This window comes from Pezoporus occidentalis, unplaced genomic scaffold, assembly GCF_034315485.1.
Source record: "Pezoporus occidentalis ecotype Australia unplaced genomic scaffold, CSIRO_AGI_Poc_V1 ctg62, whole genome shotgun sequence".
NCBI classification, from domain to species: domain Eukaryota; kingdom Metazoa; phylum Chordata; class Aves; order Psittaciformes; family Psittacidae; genus Pezoporus; species Pezoporus occidentalis.
This window is the reverse complement of record NW_026915966.1, coordinates 949,581-973,638: the sequence shown is the minus strand read 5'-3', so window position 1 is coordinate 973,638 and position 24,058 is coordinate 949,581. Positions and strand designations below refer to the sequence as shown.

At 45.6% G+C, this 24,058-nt stretch overlaps 2 long non-coding RNA genes across 3 annotated transcripts in view; both read right to left on the bottom strand.

The window, feature by feature from the left end:
* The window catches only part of LOC134174624 (uncharacterized), a 195,765-nt gene that overhangs the window by 30,225 nt on the left and 141,482 nt on the right, over window positions 1–24,058 (bottom strand). The window lies entirely within an intron of this gene.
* On the bottom strand, window positions 1,173–16,866 carry LOC134174625 (uncharacterized). Of its 2 annotated transcripts, XR_009968728.1 has the most exons (3): window positions 15,427–16,866; window positions 13,003–13,270; window positions 1,173–1,472 (listed from the first exon to the last, which is right to left on the bottom strand). It is a non-coding gene; the product is annotated as an uncharacterized LOC134174625 (long non-coding RNA). The 2 variants fall into 2 exon arrangements; XR_009968727.1 differs by lacking the exon at window positions 1,173–1,472 and having other exon boundaries at window positions 12,696–13,270.

The following is a 24,058-nucleotide window of genomic DNA, read 5'->3' as shown; positions in this document are numbered from 1 at the left end:
AAGCCATGGACTGTTTTGGTCATTAATGTAATGGAGCAGGCAGGGAGTTAAGCCTCATAAAAACTCCATCCCAGCTCTGACAGATCACGCTGAACCTCAGGGGAGCATCTATGGGAATGGGTGCTCCCATGGGAACACGATTGCCCCGGAGCCTGACCAACCGCCAGGCTGGGGGTTCCCACATCCCTCCTTAGGGAAGGTTTTCCTAGAGCAGCTAGTTTGGTCAATTTGTGATTATTCAAGTTTGTTGGGGCCTGGCCAAACGCTTATTGAATAAGAACCGCCTCAGAGGATTGTGGGGCAGACCCAAAGCTGAATGCAATTACCAGCTTATTTCTAAATTCATATTTTGTTAGGGTTTGGGGATAGGATTTGCTTTCACCCACTTTCCTGCACTGCACACACCGCTGGTGTGGGTTCGTTCAGCCTTGGAGCGTGCTTCAGGTTTTACTGCGTGCGTCTGAGATTGTTAAAACCCGTGAAAGTTGGGGCCGTTTAAAATCAGAGCAAAGAGGAAAAAAAAAGAGGGGAGGAAAAATAGCTGGGAATGGGTGAACGTCACCTAAATAGGAGTAAAACTGTTAAATCTATTTGCATTTCACACCCAATAATTTTAGACTCCACCTCGAGAGCACTGCTTGAAAGTCAGCACTTTTAATTGTCCAGTAAATTTCCTTTCAGACAGCTGCTTCATAAACTGCCATTGCCTGTGCAGTGAGAGAAAACAGATAACTGATTTATCTGGGGATGGAGACCACAACGGCCATTCGTGTGTCACTGCTTCCCCCCTCTGTTTCACTTAAATCAGCGCGTGAGGGCATTTGGTTATAGCTCTGCAATCTGTCCTCAGACGCTCAGCACCACCAGCCTGCTCAGCTGAGATGGTTCCTGACCACCACGACCTGGAATGGTCCCTGGAAGGCGCATAGCCCACCTTGCCCACTGTGTCCTGGTAAATCACTGTCTGCTGGGTAAGGAATTAGGCAGGCTTTGGAACACTTGGCCATAAAGTAATGGCTTATCGTTCAATTCTGCTGAGTTACGTCCCATCTATTTAGCTTGACATTGGTTTCTTGGAGGTCTAAGAACATGACCAACAACATGGTGGTTGTTTTGGGGGGCTTTAGTGCCCTTTTTTATTTAAAGAAAAAAAATGTGGGCATATTTTTTTTTTTTTCATGGATTGTTGGAGCAGTTTTGGGACTTTTCAGCGTCCTCAAAAATGGGCACAGGAAGGACCAGTCTGGTTCGATTTGAACAACAGTTTCAAGGAAAGTTGACTCTGGTCACTGCTGCTTCTTAGGTCCCATTTCAGACTCTTGTGGACTCGTATCTCTTGATTTTAAAACCGTTCATTTCTTCATCCTTCTTCCTCTTCCTTTCTCATTGTCTTGTCTGTCTCTGCCATCTCCACCTTTCCTGTCCCTGTTGAAGCAGATCACCTCAGCTTGTCCCAGGTTCTCCACTGTTACCTAGTGATAAACATTAAGAGCTTGTTTAGCAGCAAGGTAAAAATGAGATCTGATCAGCAGAAGGAAATGTTGACCAGATGTGGAAATAACTTTTTAGCTATTTCAGTGGCAGATGTTTCATCTGAAATCTCCATGACTTCCATGAAGAATTCAGGGAGCTCTTTATCTCCAGAATCTGGGGTTGTGTTTTAGCTTTTGTTTCAACCCTTCAAACTTTAAAGGGGATTCAGTAGAACAAATGGGAGCAGTAGCTTTACATCCGATTTGGGTAAGTTTCCCTGATGCCAACCCTTAACTCACCAAAACTGACAGGAGAGTAGGCAATCTTTAGCACCAAGGGATGGGGGCACTGTTTGGTGCTCCCATCCAGCTGCTTCATTTTCATCACTCCTCACCCAGAACCCAACCACAATCACAGCTACCAGTTTTACTCCAAGCTGTTGTATCTTTGACTGTAGACAAAGGGTAAATCCTGCTGCCAGGGATTCCTGGCAAGGCAGAAACAATTGCACACCAGGGTCTGGGACAAGAGGCCTAATAGTGAGTCAAGGTCAATGTAAGTGGTCTCGAGCATCTTCTCAAAGCGAGAAGATGAAGCAATAAGAAGCAGCAGGACTGGGAGGCCAAAAGCTGGGAGGGAGATCCTGCAAGGCAGCGTGTTGAAGGGGAAATGGCTGTAGAAAGCAAGGAGAGAGGGAGAGGCTCATTCGCCAGGTAAGAAAGACCATGATGTAAGGATCCTTCCCCTACCATGGATGTGCTCGGGTTCTCTTTTTGTTGCCTTCATCCACTGCAGTATGGGCACTCATATTCTTGAACCAAACATCTTGTGTGTTCTCCTCTGGGCATCTTTCCCCACTGCTGGAGATAAGAGCTTGCTCCCATATAAGCACACACATACCTGCACGCCTCTGAAAGAGGCCACTGGGGCTCTGAGCAGCTCTGTTGGTAGTTTCCTTGCAATCTGTGCATCTGACCTGCCTTTGCCCTGCAGTCACAGCTGCAGCAGCAAAATGTGCTCTGTGTGTGTGTGTGCGCATGGTGGTAATGCTGGCAAGCAATTACTTGCCTTTTTTGTAATCTGCTGCTTAATAATTACTGCTTCTTTATTCATTTTAAAAGGTCCTATGTGATCACAAATAGATTTATTTACCAGCTATTGTTTAGATAGGTACAGTAAAGTAACCACCAGCTTCATCTATTGATGCATGTGCTTTATCATGCATTTAATAGTCTTATTTCTCCATAATGAATGAGTCCTCCAGTGGGAAATAAAGTGAAATGCCAGTTTAGGGATCAATCAGTGCACATATACCGCCTTTATAATGGGAAGTTCATGTGTTGTAGTGTAGGTATTTTTCTACAATAGCTTGGCTGCACCTTGTTACTGCAGGTTTTGGCTTTGTTAAGGTACAGGTCCAGAAGAAATGGATTAATAGAAAAAAATCAGAACTGAAAGAAAATGTAATAAATATGTGCATGGCCCTACATGATAAAGATGCAGCTTCTCATTGCCCTGCATTTGTGAGGTATGTGGCTTTATTTCCACCTACACAGGCTCTGTAGGTCTGATCCAAAGCTTGTTTGAATTGATGAGGTTTCCTTTTGACTTGATTGACTTGCATGAGGGGTCTGGTAGGACCAGAGCTAAAGGAGTTCAGTATCAATGGGGCAGATAGAGCTTCAGTTTGAGTTTGGGTGCCTTTGCCTTCCTTGGGGCAGAGACTTGTCCTTGGAGAAGAGTTCATCCCAAGTAACTAAATCTGGGCTTCCTCCAGAGTCAACAGACAGGTGAGCAAAGGGAGCGGAGAATTCACCTCTCCCGATTGTCCTAAATCCCCTTCCAACACCTTGGGGAATGCTGCCAGCCCTCACCCAGGACCACCTTTTCCACTGATGAGGGGCACAGATATTATTGCAAGTGTCAGCTGTGAATGGGATCTTAATATAAGGAGGGAAAGAATATGTGAAAAGTTAATTTGCCATAAAATATGTCCAAATCCCCCCCCCTTTTTTTTTTGCTTTTACAAGGGGTTTTTAACTGGGTAGGACGAAGTGGTTTGCAGCAATAACGGGTCTGTTGTAAGGGTGATAGATATCACTTTACTGATGGTAAAACGATATGAATCAGGCTTGTCTGCCAGCGTGATTACCTAATTGTAGTGGAGGAGTTCAGCAAGGCCACGGCAGTCGCTGTGATTAGACAGAGTCTGTGGGTTATTCCACTCCTGAGCCTTATCACTCAGGTTTCAAGGCTCGGGAGAAATATGTCAGGGCAGCTGTCAGGGATTGAATGAACCATCCCCGGCAATGGGAGAGTCTCCTTCCAGTGCTGAGGAGGATACCCTTGAAAAGAGATGGAGGATTAAAGAGCGTGGTGCCTGGGATGGGTGGGAGGAGGATGGATGGTAAGAGCTCTTATTGCGGCTTCGGTAATATTGATCTTGTCATTAATAATGCGATGAACCTTAAGTGAAATTCAAGTGTCAGTGCCAAGGCAGGTTATTTCTGTCATAAACGGTACGTCAGGCAACTTGAGAACAGTGATATTAAGAGGGATGGAGAGAAGGGGAGAAGGAGACTGTGTTTCTCAGAGCCTGTGCTTTGTGGGTGTGAGAGGGATGCTTTTCACCTCGGGGCAGGGGTTCAGGGGAAGTTCAGTGCTTCTTCAAACTGGACAACTCTCAATGAAACACCCCAGGAATTCATTGAGACCCCTCGTTTTCCAACAACTAATTGTAGTGCCTCTCGCAAGGCTGCATGCTGACCTCTTCCTGCCTTATACCCAGACCCTGAGAGTCTCGTGCAGCCTTTCCCACTTCTTTCCATTTTCAACACTTTTTATTGTCATTTTCCTTGACTCCTGGGGGCTCTTTTCAAATATTATGACAATAAGATATTTTTTTTCTATGAAAATTTTTCTGTCCCTGAAGCTCCTCATGCCTGTTTGGATCATCAAGTAACAGAGCCTGCCTTGCAGTAGCTTGGGGTAGGGTCAAGCCTAGGGTTTTCCAGTGAGGGACTTAAAGACCTTCCCTTCCTGTGCCCCCAGACCCAGATTGTCTTTCATTATGCTTCAAATTCCTGATTTTTCAGCTGTTCAATTTTAGTTTTTATTTGCTGGAAGGCCAGAAAGCCATTTTTAGCCCAGGTTTGGGAAGCAGACAGTGCAATGAGTTACTGGCTCTAATAACCACACTTGCGTTGATTTTGGAGGGCTTAAAACATTTGTATTGTTTATAGCCATGCCTTTAGCACCCAGCTGGGGACTTGACCTCAGGCTATGGGCATCTCTTCTACATGTCCAGTGAAATTCTCACCAGTCTTGACAGTATCCTGTTGGAATATTTCATCCCCTTCCTCTGAAAATCAAGCCTTGTCGATCAAAAGATAAGGAGCCAGGGATAAGCAGCTGGGTAGTTAAGAAGACCCAGAGTGGATTTGGTATCTCAGGATACCTCGGGCATTGCTAGTGGCTGATTACATGAAGGGGACTGAAGTCTTTCATGGTATTTTGCTGTTCACTGAAAATGTGTACGGGTCATTGGCATCCCAAATCTTATGTTTAATCTCTTTCCCCATTGCAAACCTACCTAAAGGCCTTTGCTATGCGGCATTTTATCTTGCTTCTCAAGGTTTTTGGAGACCTTTAACATTTCAGATGCTTGAAAAATGCACTTCAGACCATGCAGGTTATAACCTTAAAATTTCCTTCCTGTAGGAAATATCTCCTTTTTTAGCATTCAGTGAAGTTACTCAGCTCTATTCCAGTCTGAATGGGACACAGAGAAGCCTAGATATGTGCTCCAGATTAGATGCTGATACAATGCAAACACACTATAGAGGAAATCCTGGTGGGGTCAGGTTCCCTCCTTAGATTGTATCTTTGCAGTGGGTTGCTCAGCATGGTAACTCAATCTTATTTAAGAGTTCCCTTCAAATCAAGGTGATGCTGTTTTCCAAAGCATTAAAAAGCTGAGGCTAATTACATCTTTATTTCATTAAATATCCAGAACATTGCACATAGATTTCAGGGAATGGCACGACCTGATTTACAAACGTTATCACCGCATGTGCAGTGTCCAGGAAAGCATTTCATAAACATTTCTTTGCTGTTTCCAGCTCACCGCCTTATATTTTCAGCAGGGCTTGGTGCAAAGATGCTACCACAAAACTATCCTTTGTGTTGCTTTCCTCCGGGAAAGCCAAGCAGTCCTAGACATCCGTCTCCTGGATAATGGGTCTCTTTAAAGAGCTTTGAGACCAGCAGCCCAGGAGAGGTTTGCAGCGGAGCCTGGCTAGAGAGCATCTGCCACTGAGGAGGGAAAAGGTCTCAGGAAAACAGTGTGGGCATAGGACTGGATAAGGGCAGTGGGATATGCAGAGGAGAAATGGAGCAACACACGTTACTGTTGGGCAATGGTGGGGGAGGAACAAGGGAGAGCAGTGAGCTATACAAAATGAAGCTACTATCTTTAGCACCAGATTTGCTGTCCCTGGGCTGGATAAAGAGAATGATACCATCAAAATGATGCACAAAGCATCTCTAGAGCCTAAACTCCTGTTAGGACCTGTCACAGCACCCTGGTCAGGACAGCAGTGTATGATTCAGATAGTTCCTTGCCGAGAAGACCTCTCCTTTCATAAACAGGGAGCATCTAACCCAGACCTCACCAGTGAGTGCTCTGAACTGCCATCTCTGCTTCCCATTCACTGTACTGGAAGCTGGCAGCTCTGGATAACAGTTGGTATGACTTGGCCATCACTGTTCTGCTGCCTGTCCCTCTGCCCTTTCTCACCCTTCATTCCCCCTAGGCTCTTGCATCTCCTCTTAGAGCTGCTTAACTCTGCATGCACAGCCGAACACCCACAAGCTAAAACACAGGCAACAAAGTGCTTAAGAGTCAGCACCAGGCATTTACCTGCTGTGACATAAGTGTAAATGCACGATTTCTCTGCTTCCAGTCTTTGACTGATGGTGGCTGTAGCAGTCCTTCAGGAATCGTATTCATAACCCCATTTCTTTAAAGGCTTTCTGGGCACCTCCAAGGTCTTGGGAAGGCAGGAGACAGCATGCACCACCCCACCTCAAAAACCAAAGTATTTGGGTAAATGCAGCTTAGAACAGCAGGACTTGGCCGTGAGTAACATTATGTGTTTGGCATGAAGGGCGCTGCTGTTCCCATATGGGTATGGACGACCCCAGCCAGGCAGACTAGACTCAAAAAGAGCAAGTGATTAAATACAGACCTGGAAGGTTTACTGCCTTTAATGTAACACACTGAATTACTGTTATTTGTTGCCTGGTTTCTAAGACCCTTTTATTTATCTCATGTTTTACATCTTCTTCCAGTCTCCAGGGGTAGAAAACGGAGAGCTGTGATTCTCAGCCCATCCCCTGATGGCAAGAGGGGATCAATGCTGTGATTCTGGGACTGGGATGTTTGAAAAAACCCACCAAATATTGCAAGGGTGAGGCTAAAATCTGAGATGAGCTCTCACAAGTCTCATAATTTGCTGTTTGCCTCCAGTTTTCAGCTCCTGGAGCCTTGCCATTAGGTGAAAGCACTGATTTTTATGGTTTTATTGAATCTCTTACTATCACAGTGGTGGAGACAAACAGCATGTGCAGGGTAGGGCCAGCTGATGCCACCATCCATCCTAAAGCCTGAAGCAAGTTAAATGAACCAATAACATATCTGCTTGAGCTCCCTATAAGGAGTTTTTATAGCCCCTTTTACAGATAGAGTCTGATCACTTTGTGCTCTCAATGTTGGTCCTACTGGCCTAAAAACCCTGTGTGCTTCAGCTTTGGTTCTCATGCTCTGGTGGGATTTGGGCAGGCACCCATCCCACCCCTGCATTGCCATGGGATGGGGTGTTGGTGAGGTGTGTTTCCTTCTCCTCCTTATAGCAATGCTTTGGGTGTTCAGAGCTGGGATTGCTCCACAGTGCTGCAGTCATTAGTGGTGACATTTACCTCCCACTAGAAACATTACTAAAGGTAAGCAACTAAATAAGCTTCCCTTTCTCCCTCCCAAGCATTCTTTCACCAGAAAGTCACCACCTTTAAGCAACACAAGTTAAAACCTCAAATCAGCTGCTCCCTCCAAGCAAAGCTGGTGTTTATTGCCTGGCTAAGGATGACAACCCGCTCCCCTTTTAATCACCATGAAAAACACCCCTACCCTCCCCACCATCTTCAGCCTCCCACCCGTGACATCCCCCTTCCCTCTCCCAACCAGGCAGCACATTTCAATTTAGCTTGGAGGGAGGGAAGCTCGATTGGGTTATTAAATTTCACACCCTAATTGACACGCTGCTGTAAAATCTAACTTGCACAAACACAATTTATACTAATGACACAGGGGGGGAAGCTTTCTGCTCCCACTGCCCCTCTAATTGCCCCTCTCCCCCAGCTCCCATGGGAATCCAGCTTAATTGTGCAGGGGGTGGTTAGCAGGGGTGGGAGGTTAAAGAGAAATAAATACTGGACCGCTGATGGGATGTTTCCTGTTTGGGCAGAGGGCTGCGCAAGCGATGGGCTGTGTGGGTTTCGGAGCGTTCTCCTCTTCCCGGCACCTCCCCAGGCACGCCATGATCCACCTTAATAAATCCTTTATGGCAACAGATTAACCTCAGCCGGGTCCCCTGGCATGAGTTAACTGTTGATGTTTTACAGTTAGACCTGTTGGAGATCTTCGTTTCCCTGTGACTGACAGGCTGGCAGCCGCCCATCCCTGTAGAAATGCTTATTCTCCACCTCTTATTTCTGATGGGGAAAACCCTGCCACAAGCAAATTGGCACCCAGGAGGTTCCCTCCTTGCTGCTCCACCACAGAGCTTTGGACACAAAGCTCCCAGCACCGTTTTCCTCCCCTTTTCCCCTGTGACAGCCAACCGGATAAAAGCACTTTGAGGACATACCTTGTAGTGCCCTGTGCCACGGGGCTGGGGCAGACGCCAGTGAGGCTCCCAGGAGTAGCAGTGCTGGCTCCACTGTGTCCCTAGGATTGCTTTCCCCACAGAAGTTAGAGCATAACCACTTCTATTTCTTTTATTCCTTCTGGAAGATGTGTTTAAATAATTGATGACAGAATCTTAGCAATGCCTTGCAGTTCAGCTGATTCTGCTCTGCAATTTCCTTAATACTATACACCAGGCACTCTCTTTTTGTAAAGGACAAATGAATCATTTTAAAATCTGAGTTTTTCCAAAGATGTGCACTTGTTCTCATCTTAAATTCCACTCTCCAGGCTCAGGGGCCTGCTGGACAAGGAGCTGGCATACGTAGCAAAGGAGTACTATTAGAGTAAGGCCATATTCCAGTAAGAGATGAGGCAGCACAGCTGGTTTTAGATAGCTGTGTATCTGGGCTATAGCATAACAACTTTGCATAAGTCATACCATCCTTCTGAAGCAAAAAATCAAGTGATGCCCAGAGCCATGCTCTAATTTTAGCTGTGTCTGAATCACAATGTCAGGACTCAAAATTTGTGCCATGTGATGGTAACTATATTTGAGTTACTTCAGCATCTTTCTCCTGTATGTCTTCTTATACAAGACCTTTCTAAATATATATGGAAATAACAGTTTGGAGAGCCAGGGGAGGTATAGGCCCACCTCCATGCTCTTCATACCTTCTTATTCCTGAGTTTTGATGAAAAGAAGCCAGGAATTTATGGGGGAGAAATAACCCAAAATATTGAGGCTGGACCTAGCAGTGATTAAAACCTGCAACTTGTACCCAAGAGGAAAAAATGTTGGGGTTCTTTATACCTTGAGGCAATACTCAACATTCAACTCCGGATGGACATCTCGCCATTCCCTGCCATATGCCCATTCACAGGGGCTGGCCCTGGCAAATCCAAAGCTCTGCTGGGCACTGGGTCCTGCCTGCACTGGGCATGGCCCCATTTTCTGGAGGGAGTGACTGAATCCAGGCAGACATCACCCCCTTTGCCCACCCTGGGAGAAGGCAGGGCTCAGCCCCTGCTGCCTCGGCCGCTCATTAATGCAGAGCATGGATTTCATTACGCTGATTGCTCAATTCTGTTATTAACAAGGCATAAATCTCTGCATCAGTCGCTCTCAGTCTTTGGGTCACAACCCCTGGGAGAGGTCAGCAGCAGATGCCCAGCCTAGGTCATGGCCCTCAACCCATTACCTGTCCCGTTAGCTTCTTCATCAGGAATAAGAAGGCATGAAGAGTTTGGAAGTATGCCTATACCTTCCCTGGTCCTCCAAACAACATCCTAAGGAGCTCGCATCTCTGCTTGCTTCATACAGAGTCACAGACCGGTCTGAGTTCGAAGGACCTTAAAGCTCATGCAGTTCCAACCCCCTGTCCTGTGCAGGGACAACTTCCATTTGACTAGGTACGTTGGTGCATGCTTGCTGGTGATACAGACCAGCCCAAGGAGGCTCTTGCACTGTAGCTCTTAAGAGGGGAATTTATTCAAGGCTAGAAAAAACCTATTTCCTGCTGTATCAGCTCTTAGTTTCTTTTAGCAGGTAGCTCTGCATGTTCTGCATCTGGCAAAGCCAGAGGCTATCCCAGAGAGCAAACAGGGACACGTGCAATAGCCATGTCAGCTTATGGCACGTTATCAGGTCACAGCTCTGGATGGCTACACTGCACCATGGGGTCCGCATCCCCCTTAGCTGCTCCGGGGCACCGCTGCTCACACTTAACACAAAGCTCTACACCAGCCCAACTCTGCTTTGTCTTTGCTGCCCTTTTAGCACCCAGTGGGGGAGGAAGGGTATGGGGACCAGGTGGCATCCATCCAAAACCAGCAAGCATTTCATTTTTGTCTTTATGGGCATTTTGTCAAGCATAACTGCAGACGGGAACTCCACAAACAGTAATTAACCACAAGCTGTGGGCAATGTTAAAGTGCTTGCCCCCTAACCTGCTGGTACACAGGAAATCTGAGATGCTGCTAATAGGTTTTTCAGCAGCTGAGTCTATTTCTGGGCCCAAATCTATTTGCTGTGGCTCTCAGATAACGCTGACGAATATTTTCTTGAGCGTGCACCAAACGCTTCCTGTTGTGTGAGTCTTGACCACAAGCACAAACAAACAGGTTAGAAAATCAATACCCTGTCCCGTCAGCGGGCGCTGGTGTCAACTAGAAATGCAGCTATGAAGCACCATAATTAATTACCTAAAACGCAGGCAAGCTGACAGTGCTAATTAAGATGGGGAGTGACAGGTTGGAGGTCCCTGGACTGCCCATTTCATTTTCACAGGGCTTATGAAATATGGGGGGATCATCCCTCCTTCCTTCCAGTGGCCAGATGGGAGAGCACAGGGCTCCCCTGGATCAATAGCTCATCCCAGCCATGCCCTACAGCAGCTGCTCTGGAAGCAGGAGAGGCAGGACCGGGTGGTTACAGCAATAACATCCTCCCTGCTCTGCTCCACCCATAGGGAATTTTCCTCTTTCCTCTCCAGGAGAGAAATTAGGATTCAAGGCCCAAAGCAGGAGGATCCAGCACTCCTTCCAAAGAGGCTGTCTTCTGAGCCATCCCCCTCCGAGTGCTCAAGTTACCCCTATAAAGGGACCATCTGCTTCTGTCTCATAGTGCTTTCAGTCATACCTTGTAGCAGTGAGTGCCACGGGGAATCTATTTCCTGGGAAGGTGACTGTCCAACAACTCTCCAAATTCAGCCTCTCAATCTGGGTGCCTCTGTGCTGGGATGAGCTCTGGAGCCCAAGCAGGGTGTTATGCTGGGAGGGATTGCCAGGCTGCAGAGCATCTTGGCCAAATCCTTCCCAGCCCACAGGTATGTTGGACCTGAGCTGATGTTCTGACCTTGCCCAGGTCTCTCTGTGGCCCTCATTCCTGATCTTGCCCCACCAAAGCTTCCAGGAGCATCACATACAGGGGCCTGCGACTGACTCCTTTGGGTATAGGCTCAGTCACAGGAGGGGGATGCTCATTGTTTGACAGTCAAAAATATTATCTGTGCTGCTTCTGTTTCTGTTTTATTCTTTCCTTTTAAATACTTCTTTCCAGGTTGCATTTCAAGGGATTACCCTCCCGAGCCGACAGACAGACAGGTCTGTCAGTCTGTCTGCCTAGCACTCTATCTCCCCTGCAAATACCCTTGCTCTATAGCACGTGAGCCAAGGATTAAACACATAGAAAGAAACAATTCACTGTGGCTTGGCCTGTAATGTCTTTTGAAAGTTAAGTTATGGCTGTTAAATGTTAACACCATATAATGCCTGTCTTTATCCTATCTTTGCAATAAAGTGATGACATGGCTCCATTATGAGCTAGTCACAGAGAAGCTCCCAAACCTGCAGTGTTGTAATGGCACTTAATCTCCTCCCCAAGTGCCCGCGATTCCCACCCAGGCTTTGTCGGCAGTGTTTCTCTGGGATCGTGAAGACACATTAAAGAGGAAAGATGAAATCAAGTCCACCCCCCTGTTGCGCAAGGCCTGGGAAACCTCACGCTTCCCCTCAGCCACCACAGTGCCTCCCTTCTGCCACGCTACCTGTCCTTTTCCCATTCTCAAGGACAACCGCAAAGTTGCTTATCAGCCTGTAAATCGGCTGTGGCAATAAAACGCTGGCATCCAGAGCAATAGCTTTTGTCCTAATGTACTACTTTGCAATTGCTGTGCATATCCAACATATTAATGACACAAATTCATTACAATAAATGAAGACACTGACTGGCCGGGGGCCAGAGTCAAGTAAGGACCATAAAAAAAGAAAAGAAGTTGCTTTTGCTCCTGCCAATTGGCAAGTTTGTGATGCAAAGTTGAACGTGTTGGATGTAGAGTGATTCTGGTGAGTGATGGGAAGAAGTGACTGCTAAATATAGGAGTAATGGTGCCAGGGATCTGGGGAGTGAAAAGGGAGGCTGCTTCCCATGTGATTAGTGAGCAGCCATGATTTCCAGGTGAAATTAAGGAGTCAAATGGCTTCAGCAACAGGGTGATGGATTATGTTTGAACTGGCTCACAGTTTTCAGGTAAGAAAAGCTGTTCACTGAGGTGAAGGACTCATTCCAACCTGGGGAACGGGGGATTTTGTTGATCTACTCCCTTTGTTTTTCTCTCCACTTTTGGATTTACTCTCTCCATTTACTCATCTAGTTGTACCTCTCTCACTCCACGTGCTGCTCTTTCTATCGGTGGTCTCTTGATCTATGCATTGACAGTGGATACAGAAATTATTGAATACCTCAGATACTTCCTCGTGAGAGATTTAAAAATCTTTCTGTTTTGTTTAGCAAGGGCTGTGCAGTGCAGTATGTACCAGATCAAAGGCAAGGCACTGTTTAATTTAGCAACAAAAGCCAATGCCTTCTAATTAAAATTAGAGCTATTCAAATGGGAAACAAGACATCAATTTTTGAGGAGGAAAATGAACCATTGAAATAAGCGATCAACTGAACTGATGGATTCTGTTGCTTGCAAAAAAAGATCTTCATAATTCTAGAAGTGAAATTATAATCAGCAACATATTATTACATTGAAAGCTGAAATAACTCGATATTTTATTACCCTTGTTCTAGCAGGGTCAAATCAGGTGATATAACCTTCTTGATGTGTGCTCTGCAGTCAGGTAAGGGGGGACTGGTGAATCCAGCTTGTGAGTTCATCGGTATCATCACGGAGTTACGTCTTGGAAAACCAGACAATCATGTAGGAGAGACTCTGGTTTGGAAATGCATGGCTTGGACTTGGGGCTGGACAAAACAGACTTGGTTTCTCTGGAAGAGTGGACATGGAGGGTGCAGTATGGTGACAGGAGCTAGCAAATGAATCCATGCTGACAAGAGAAAAAGAGACAAAAGTGAAATTAGATTCAATGAGAGACATAAACCAGCATTTTCAGAAGCAACTACTCATGTGAACAAACCTCCTGCTCCTGATATTGCATCAGAATGTCACAGAATGGTTTGGGTTGGAAGAGACCTTAAAGTTCATTCAGTTCCAACCCCCTGTCACGGGCAGGGACACCTTCCACTAGACCAGGTTGCTCAAAGCCCCATCCAACCTAGCCTACAAAATATCTCTAACGCTGGGTGATAAAGCCAGAAGGCTTGCCATGCATTGAAGGGATGTTGCTCCCCACACAGGCTTGCAAATTCTGGCACTTTTCAAACTTCTTCTACAACTGTGCCTTTTTCACCGTGCCTGCAGAGAGCCTGTTTTTGTTAGGAAAACACCTTTTTTTACCACCTCCTGACGGCAGATTCTTTTCTTTTGCCAAGGGGAACATAAATAAAACGTCCCACACTAGGGCAGATGTTGAGCTGTTTCCTGACACAGCTCTGCTGGGATCCCTGCACCCATTCATTTCAATCCTGCAAGGCAAGAGCAGTTGTAGGAGACGGAAAGTTCCTGTTCAGACCAACAGGGCAATTGAAGGCCTTCCCTGCACACAACGCCGAGCCGGCATTCATGCTTCAGGGGGTCTTCAAAGTTAGCTACAGATTTAGTGGCAAATGCAGCTAGAATGAAGGTTGATTAAAGCTCCCGGATAATTACTCGTTTAGCTGCAGAGCGTGTGCTCGAGGAGAAGTGCTGCAAAGCTTTCTATAGACTGGAAAGCCCAATGCCTCAGCCAGAGCTGCCAAGTGAACGGATGTGCCAAGTGGAGCACCGTAATGATATCAGTAACAGTCATTATACAGAGAGGGAAGCAAACACTTCCCCCATACAACTGCAAATCTGCTACAGCCTTGTGCAGCCGTATTTCTGTGTCTCTAATGGGAGCTTGGCTGTGGCTGGATTTACAAGTGGCCTCTTTCTTAGGCTCCTGTGTTTAAGTTTCCCTCCTCCCTCACCTCTTGGTTATTTAGCTAAGGGCTTACTGGCAATGGTGTGAGCCAGGGGCTAGTTCTGCTGAAGGCATTGCCCATCACCTAAACTCAGGTGTGTGGAAAATAAACTGCTCATGTGGCCTTACCTGGGACCAACCTCTTTGAAGACAATGCTAAATGCACTTAATTTAGCTGGGAAATAAAACCTTCCCTGCATCCATAACTTTGGGATCCCTCATCTACCTGCATGCAGATGCAGCAGGGATGCTGTAGTGTCAGCGAGCATCCAGACCTAAAAGTTAGGCTCAAACCATGGGTTTCCTGGAGATGTGAAGTCCATGCTGATGATTCAGCAAGCAAGCTGAGGGTCACAGCTTGCACTGGCTCCAAGAGGTGTGCTGGTCCATTTACAGTTCTTTAGAAGAGCTTCTGATGCAAGGTGCAAAGCATCACTTGCGCTATTAAGGTGATGCATTCCTAAACAAGTGCCCAGTACAACAGTGTGTGCAACTGCCATGGTTCAGTGCTTTGGGCAAAACAAAGCTCGGTTTGGTTCTCCTTCCAAAAATGACCCCCACGGAGCACACAGGCAGCCATCCCAAAGGAAGAACTGCCATGGTAGTGTGGGATTAGATGGGTGGAGTAATTGTCCTAGGCACCATGTCATTATCTACAACTTCCAGGCCATCATAAATAACACTTATGGTCATTTCTGTCCTATTACAGTGGTGCTAGGTGCAATGGGCTAAGCCAGGAATGGGCCATGCTGCAGAGGGGCTGGCTCTGTTAGCACACAAATTGCAGGCTTTCAGAAGCTGTCTTCTGAAAGGCCCCTAAATACACTCAGCTCTAACTAGGAAGTTAAAAATGTTAATCTAATTGTCACCCAGACATGTTTGTGTTACGAGTCTGGATGTAAGTTTGTCCACTCCTTAAGTAAGTCTATTTGCCTAAAAGGCAAACACAAGAGTCAGGTTTGACACTGCACATTGAACCGAGTCCTGCTATTTCTCTTCTCCCCTACGTCTCCCTCCTTTTGCTAAGATTAACTGATCAGGTCTTTAATGCCATGGCCAATGCGCCAGGATATAAATGCTGCTAAAATAAAAAGCAGATGACGTTTCTGGTTATATGAAAACTACCTAAATGCAGGTAATACCTGCTAAAATAATTGTTTCATTAGGTAATTTGGCTCCATTCATGCTCGATCATTTTAAGAATTTCCCCCTGATGTGGGGGGCAAAGTGTCCTTTACGTGATGCATCCTTAAAAATAGCTGGGATGAAACGATGGAGTGCGTGTGCGATGATTTAAGAGTGGAGGCACCAAGTTCTTACACAGGAAGTCTGTGTTTTTCCCCCAAAAAGATCTGTGGGTGGCTTCAGCGCTGAAGAGATCTTGACTGTGGAGTGCATTAAATCCTGTCTGAGAGTTTCAGCTCCCTTCCTTGAATCTAGGAGGTTGGGAGAGTTAGACAGAATTAAGCAATATGTTTGCTTGTGAGCTGCTCTGTACAACGAGGGGGCTGCAGTACAGGCTATAGGTGCACACACAGGAAAAGGAAGGTGAGTCTCGAGGGGAGCAGAGCTTCAGCTTTGGCTGATCGCTTGATTCAGCTACCTTTTGGGTGCAAACCTACAACAGGTTTAGTTGGGAAGAGGGAAAGCCCAACCTTTCTGGGCAGGGTAGGGCTGAGCCGTGGTGACTGAACTTTACTAATGACCGACTTTTTCTTTCCAGGGCTTACCAGAGGCTTCTCAAAGAGGCTTCTGTGCTCCCATCACACCCGGGTTTCAGCAGAATAAAGGAACCCCTTCCCCTGGTGTAATGAGTGTTTACCCAGGGGTGCTGATACCGTCAGTCTGTCACTGCAGGATCAAAACCAGAACTGCACAGCCTCTGATAAAAAGGCCAGATGTGCCACTTTAATTAATGCAATTTGCTAAACACTGCAACAATTAAGTGCAATGCGATAGCGCAGTAATCTCGGGGGCCAGGAAGCGCCATCCCCAAGGCATCCCCAGCTGTTCCAGCTTTCTTTTCTGCTCTGCCATTTTCTTACATCATTTACAAACTTAAAGGATTTGCAGGGGAGCCACAACATCAAATAAGAAAGGAAGCTGAAGGCGTGCAGGTGAGCACATAAGGAGGGTAAGGGGCTGCACAGCCACAGGTGGTTTGGATGGGGATCTGTTTTGTGAATGGTGTCAGTTCAGATACACCCAGGGGCACAGGCTCACGCACAACCCAACACAAATACAGCCCCCAGTGAGAAGCAAGAGACACAAACAAACATGTATAGGAGCTGAGACTATCGAATACCCCAGACAGAGCAAACATGTACGCAGGCTGTTGTACAAACACCCTGTAACACTTTCCTAACACACCTCTAATGCTGTGCAGGCATCAACACCAGGCTGGGCATGCACCCTCCTTCCTTCCCCTCCCTAAACACGTCCCTCTCTCCCTGATAACCCAGTACAGGAACCTGGGCATGTTCTGCACGTTCCCCATTACTTCTGTGTAAGTTCATGCAAGAATCAGAAGAGCCCCGAAGTTCCTCCTTCAGACGCTTGGATCCTCTGGGACTTTCCTACTTAAGAACTGGAGGAAGCAAAAAAGAAACACAGTAATGAGAGGAAAATGAAGAAGTTTCTTTAAAAGCCCACAGGTTTCAGGGGAAGTGATGGGAAATTAGAGACGTGTGATAGACAGGCTAATTTCCCTAACTGACAACCCAGACAGCTCAGTGCAAAAAAACATTATAATGTTTGGGCTTGATTTGTGTTCTCCCCCTCCTCGCTGTACATAAGCCCAGAGCTGTGTGTGTATGCACACTTTCAGTAGGAAAGATGTTGCTTTTGTATTGTAATCATAGAATCACAGAATAGTTTGGGTTGGAAAGGACCTTAAGATCACTCAGTTCCAACCCCCTGCCATGGGCAGGGACACCTCACACTAGACCATGTCACCCAAGGCTCTGCCCAACCTGGCCTTGAACACTGCCAGGGATGGAGCATTCACAACCTCCCTGGGCAACCCATTCCAGTGCCTCACCACCCTCACACTAAAGAACTTCTTCCTTATATCTAACCTGAACTTCCTCTGTTTACATTTAAACCCACCACCCCTTGTCCTATCACTACAGCCCCTGATGAAGAGTCCCTCTCCAGCATCCTTATAGGCCCCCTTCAGGTACTGGAAGGCTGCTCTGAGGTCTTCAAGCATTCTTCTCTTCTTACAAGGCAATGTAATGCACACACGTCTCTCTACTATCCACTCCCAAAACTGCCTGGAAAAGGGAAAATACAATTTGAACAAGTATTTTAAACAAACTGCTGATTTTTGTCAGGTTTACACTAGCCTGGTTTTCCACCTCTCCCTGAATGCCTGCACCATCTGGTTATCAAACAGCTTTACTCTGTTTTGGGATGTCAGAAAAGCAAATTGTGGTGGGGAAAAGTGGTGAAAAAAACAGTTTCCCCCTAGATTTCATAGTAACAAGTACAGCACCTCTGGAGCATGGCAGCTGCAGAGATGGCTCGTGTTTGGTATCACCAGGGACTTGGTTGATTTGGAGAAACAGTGGGAAAACATGGTTGGTCCCTGCAGTGCTGTGCTGCAGCACCAGGACCTGAGGTCAAGCAGTCCCCATTCGTGTCCTGCCTCTGCTGCCATGGACCAAGATGATGTTCCTATGGCAATGGAGGTTTTTTTACACCTTTCCCATAAAAAGCAAAATCTGCCCAATTAAATTGTTCTGCACATTCATGTTGAAGAGACTTCACGAGACTAATACGGGTTAAAGAGCTTTTTAATTACCCCTGCACGAATGTTCTGAGCTCTCAAGCAATACTGTGCTTGTCAGGTATGAGTTTGCAGTGCAATATGATGCAATTTTTCAGTTCAAAAAGGAATCCCAGTTCCAAACCTACTTCGGTCCTCTTGAACCAGACCCCACTCCATGCACAGAGGTCCTAAAGAAAACGGAACATTTTGCATGCCTTGAGCTACTTGTTTTTCCTGGAAAAATATAAATAAATCTGTTACTTTGAATAGGTCAAGTACACCATTAAATTGAATCCAGCGTAATGCAAATACTGTCTCAGCCCATATCAGAGAGGTAAAAGAGAGGAGTCTCACCCACCCTTGCAAGAATGCCATCAACCCAGAATCAAGCCCATGCCAGAAGCCCTGAATTATAGCACTTCTTTAAGAAAACATGTACACTTTGTTTTCTTCATCTTTTTTTGTAGCAGTTTTCAGCTAAGGACAATTGAAAAGCCTAACAGTGAAGCTGAGAGGGAGCATTGCCCTCTTCCAGCCTGCTTAGAGAGGGGAAATGAGTTAATAACTCCTATAACTTAAATGAGTTTGACAACCTTTAAATATAAACAGCTGATTGGAAATGCTGAGAAATCTGGGAAAGAAAAAGAAGAAAAGGAGAAAAAAAAAAACAGAAGTTCCTGGGAAGCTCAGCAAAGGAATGCTGGCTCCGTTACCGCTTCTAGCACAGTACAAATGAGAAGGAAGAAGGGAGGCAGCATGGGCTGGCTAAGGAAGAAGAAAGAGAACAGCACCAAGTTAGAACACTTCATGTGAAAATCAAACCAGCTGTGGCCAACACTCACCTGCAGAGAATGATTACTGCCATCCTGGGAGAGCCACATACAGGGAAGAGTGGTGATGAGGTGGATAACCTGCTCCATGACTGCTTTGCTCATGAAGAAGACCTCTCACACCACACCAGAGGTGTGAATCATCACTAGGTGATGACTGACTTGAGGCAAATCTGTGGTCACCGCTGTGAGCAGACAGGGTGCTGTGAAGATTATGGTCCTGCTTGATGTCAAAGGCCTTGGGGTTCGTCCCAAATCAGTGCTAAGGAAAAACACATGAGTTCACAGGGCAGCAATGTCTGGTTGCTGGTATCTAGACCTTAGGTGAGGCAATGGCTCCTAGCCTGTCTGGAGGCTGTGTTGTGGCCTTTTCCCAGTCTGTTTCCAGAAGTACGTATGATTACACTGATGTGATCCTTTGGAATAATGATATTTGGATACGTGTCCCTGTCCCATGCACAGGGACTGGTTTAAAAGCCTCTGCATTAGGTGCAGAGTCAGGGAGGGCTAAGGCTCTACCATAGTTCTGTAACTGCTCAGAAATGGGCTCTTTTTTTGGGTAAAACCAGTTCTGAGCATGTCCTTGGATTCTGAGTGGCTGGGATTTATAATGAATAAACCAATAAATGAAGCTGGATAGTAGCTGTCTCTTTATTACAGATGTAATACAGGTCCTACTGTTTCCCCAGTCCAGAGGGGATCATCCATCTTTGAAAACAGGAGGTAAGCTCCTAGGCTGCTTACTTACAGTAAAAGAAGGCCTTTTTGGACCAGAATGATTGTTTTGTTGACAGAAATAGTGCATGTCTGTCTTGTAAAGGCAAGAATCATGCATACTCACGTGTATTTTGCTGCATAACTCAAAGCCAACCCCCCAAGCTGTCCTTGAAAGCCTAAATCTGCCAGTCTTTTCCTATACCACCACACTGGTTTCAAGGAAATGCTACCTTTTGAGTGAGAATAGGAAATTAAAGGAAATTAATATGCTACTCAGCCAGATGAATTAATTAGCTAATGTGCATACATCACTTAGGAATGGTAAGGCCCTAGATAACTTTTTATGTCTGAGGAAATATGGTCTAAAGTGGTTCAATTCCAGCCCGGTAAAACTAACACTCATTAGAGAAGCTGATCTGGAGAGTAAGGTGCAGGGAGGGAAGTGGTGCCAGCAGCTACCTGGTAATCAGGAGATGGAACAAAGAAGCTGCTGTCTCCAGGATGAAGGACTTGAGGTTATAAGATCATAAAACACAGGAGTCCATAACGTTTCTGAGTTCTGAAGGCATGCCTTTAAAGTTAATATCGTGCAGTATCAGAGCCATAATAACAAGTCACCCAGAGCCATTTATTATTCATTGAGAGTCACCCTCACTGCACATACACCAAAAGTCCTTTAAATGTCTCAGGTACATCCTCTTATCTGAAGGAGATTTACGGGAATATTATTGCATCTTAAGGAAATGCCAATCAATTACTTTAACACTAATTTCTGCCATTTTAATAACTCTCCCAATGCAAAGACTGACCATATTTAACAGTGTAGCTGTTAAGCTGCAAGAGATGTCATTTCCTCCTTCCTAATTGGACATTGTGTCAGTCACACCGTCGATAACGGCTGCATAATACAACTGTAGTTGTATGTTAAATTGCCATGTATTTCATATTATAGCTCTATGTTACGCCTCTAAACATCCTCTGCAAACCTTTTTACACGCTCTTCTGTACAGAGAACTGGCTTGAAACAAAATTCATTGTGTTTCAATTTTAACTAAAGGGAATTAGGTGCTGACATTCCCCTGAAGTACAGTAAAGGCTGGGTGCTTCATTGCTTTGAGCTCTGAAAAATCACTCTTCTCTTCAAAACCGAGATGTAGCTCTCAATGCTTTTCAATTACAGCTGTTTGTCTTCTCTTGGTTATTCAAAATGGATTGGTTTCTTTTTTTCAAGCAAACCAATACATTATAATAAAAACCCCAAAGAAATAACCCCTGGGTGACTTTGAAAACCCAACCCCAAATATATCGCGGTGATTCTTTAGGAGGTACCTTGTGCCCCTGAGATGTGCTTTACCATTTGACTCTGAACAGTATCCATCTACCTCTACATTTACCTCATGCATCAGTGAAACAGCTCTTTCCTTAACGACCACTTCTGCACGCTTACCTCCTCCAGCACCCCTTTGCAGAAGGCCTTTCTCTTGTCATTCATTAACAAATTAATCCTGTTCTCCTGCACTGCTGGTTTTCATTCCCGGCACCCCTGACCAGATGTACAGTGACAAGTGGAGTGAATGGTGGCACCTCTCCTCCTAATGTATTAGGTGCCCTTCAATGAAAATGCTTTTCAGAGCAAAGAAATCCTCTCTACCAAACCCGTGACACTGACTTGTTTCAATCAGGAGGCTTGGTAAGAGCACTCACTGCAGCAGAACAGTCTGTGCAAGAAAGCCAGGCTGAGACAAGGTAGTGGTGGGCTTCAAACCCCAGGTGGTAGGTTACACTGCTGCTGAAGTGAGTAACCATCAGTGATGGACATCTGCTGCCTTCCTCACATGTCTAGCCCATGATCTGCTGCTCTTCTTGCTCATCCTGACACTCTAACCTTAACACCCCCTGAAATTTAAGACCAGGGGTTTTCTCCTCCATGAGAAGAGGGTATGGATGTTTCACTACATCTTTTCTGGTGGCCTTTCTTTAATTTAGGAGTGTGTTCTTGTCCAGAATGGATAACTACAGACTATTTATGCAGGTGAGGAATTCTGAGCCCCTAATTACATTTACTTGTTGCATTGAACATTCACTCTTGCCCCATACCTTGTTTTTGTGATGAAATACCCAAATTGGAGACACCCTGATGAGCATTGAGAGGATTATTACTGACACCCTGACCAGTATTGCAGAACGGAGGCAGGCAGTACCTCTTTGTGTAAGAGATACAGCACCTAGCATGAATAGGAGCTAATCTGATCTTTCTTGTCCCAAGCAAACAGCACACAAACCTTTAGTGGTTCATACCCATGGCATGGATGGTATCCATTTCCAGGTCAAGCCTTGCAAAATGCAATCAAAGCTGAGGGTAATGCTTCATTCAAACTCTGCAGACAACTGCATTTTACTGATACACAAAATGACTGCAGGAAACAAACCTAAAAGCTGTTTGCACAACTGCAGATAAAGCGTCGCTGCCTCCCTTCGACACCAGAAGGTGTTTTTCCTGTGAGTTACATCTAGTGAATAAAATTGCAAGAACAAACACAAAGAGAGGGAGAGAAACATCTGCCTTTGGAAGCTGCAGCGCTCCTTGGGCTGTATAAAGTTGTGCAGCTCCATTAACTTCAACAAAGGAGCAGGCGGCTGTCCCAGAGCTGAACATTTGAGCTTTGCGATTGAAAATCATCAGTGAGCAGGAGCTGCAGGCGGAGTTGGACGGGTTTGCTCTTCTAGCTGAGATTTCGCAGAAGTCTTTTTAGCCTGAGAGGAATTAAAGCTGGACACCGAGGTCTTTCAAGTAAAGCTTACTGCGAGCAGCACTGGTAGTGCGCAACCAGCTTCCCAGTATTTCCCTATCTGCACAGCCTCGCAGAAGAGCAAAGCGAGGAAGATGTTTCTGCTCTTCAAAGAGCCCTTTTTTCTGCTTGATTCAGTACTTTTAAGGTGGTGGTTATAGTGTATCTCTGTAGGCACCTTCTGCAGTGCGAGAGTTTGATATTCAAAGGTGCTGCCTTCCTCAGACTTAATGGTGCAGAACACATCAACCAGAGCCTTGGAAAACAGGGAGGATGGAGGCAGTCTTTGGGAAATTCCTCCCTAATTGTCTTTCTACCCCGTCATTCAATGTTTTGAAGCTAAAAGTATTAAAATCAGAAGGGAAAAAAACAGAAAAGGTTCAGTTTTACAGGGAGTGGATGAGAGGTGTTATATTTATCATCAAAATTTGGAATTTCAAAACTTTGATGAAATGTAAAGCAGCTCTTATACCAGAAAGAACAGTAAAACCCCTTCTAGGATAGATGCAGATCATACCTCATAGCTAGACACAGCTGTTCACAGCTCTGACTGCTCTTTTCAGAGCCGAAAGTTATCTGGATATGGAGCTTTCCTGCATTTTTCTGGTTATAGACTATCTTTTGAATCCGACTTTAAATCTTGAGCTGAAAAGGCTCCTGGAGTGACCAAATCAAATCAGCCCTGCTTGGAAAAATAAGAACTGAATTCTGCTTTTGGCAATGCCTGAGTCTCCATTAAATTGAGACTAAAATATCAAATCGTGAGGAGATGCCAAAGCAGTGAGGATTTTGCCAGTTCCCTCACTGTCAGTGAATTTAGTTGTCCACAGAGCTCAGGAAATAAGGGGACACTTCCAAAGCCTTTCAGCTTCATGGTGAAATTTGTTCTACTCCTGAAACAAATCCTGCTGTGCTCTGCAAATGGGACATCTGCGGCTAGCCCAAGACTTTTCATGCCTCTCTCCCTGTGTAGTCCTGGGAAGCTGGAAAAGCTCCTATTGTTCTTGAAAAGACATTGCAATTGCTGGGAACGTGTCAGGTAAGAAAAGATCATTCAGCACTGGGTGAGTCTACAACATCTACAGACAAATAGATGAACAGACTCTGTGTACATGGGCTCTGTGCAAACATGTTTGGTTTCCTTTCACTCTTCCTCCATTTAGAGCCTCTTTTCTGGGGGATGAGTTAATCCATTGTACCAAAGTCATTAATAACATCTCCCTGTAGAGAACGCCAGTCCTTGGAGCCTTCCCTCCTTCCTCCTCCTTTGGGAGGGTGCTCAGCTGGCAGGACCAAGGCACCCTCTCCATTGATATAATCAAGATGCCACAGTCACGCTGACACGGCAGCACCTGAGATGATTATTCACATTTATGTGACCTTATTAACTTATCCCACTGGTTGGAAATGCTCTGGAGAGCTGTGCATGGATCTGGGTTTTGGCGAATAACCATGGCAGCACCTTACCTGCCAACCCAACACCCTTGTCAGAGTCCAGCTCATTAATAGAAAGTGTCTCTCCCATTTAAAATGCAGATACTGCCTGTGAACAGTCACAACACAGATGTATTTGTGCCATATTTGTCTCTCTTTCCTCAAAGCAGGTCTTGCCCCATCAGCTGATCTAACCATGCTTTCAGATGCCTGGATGAGATGGGCATACAGA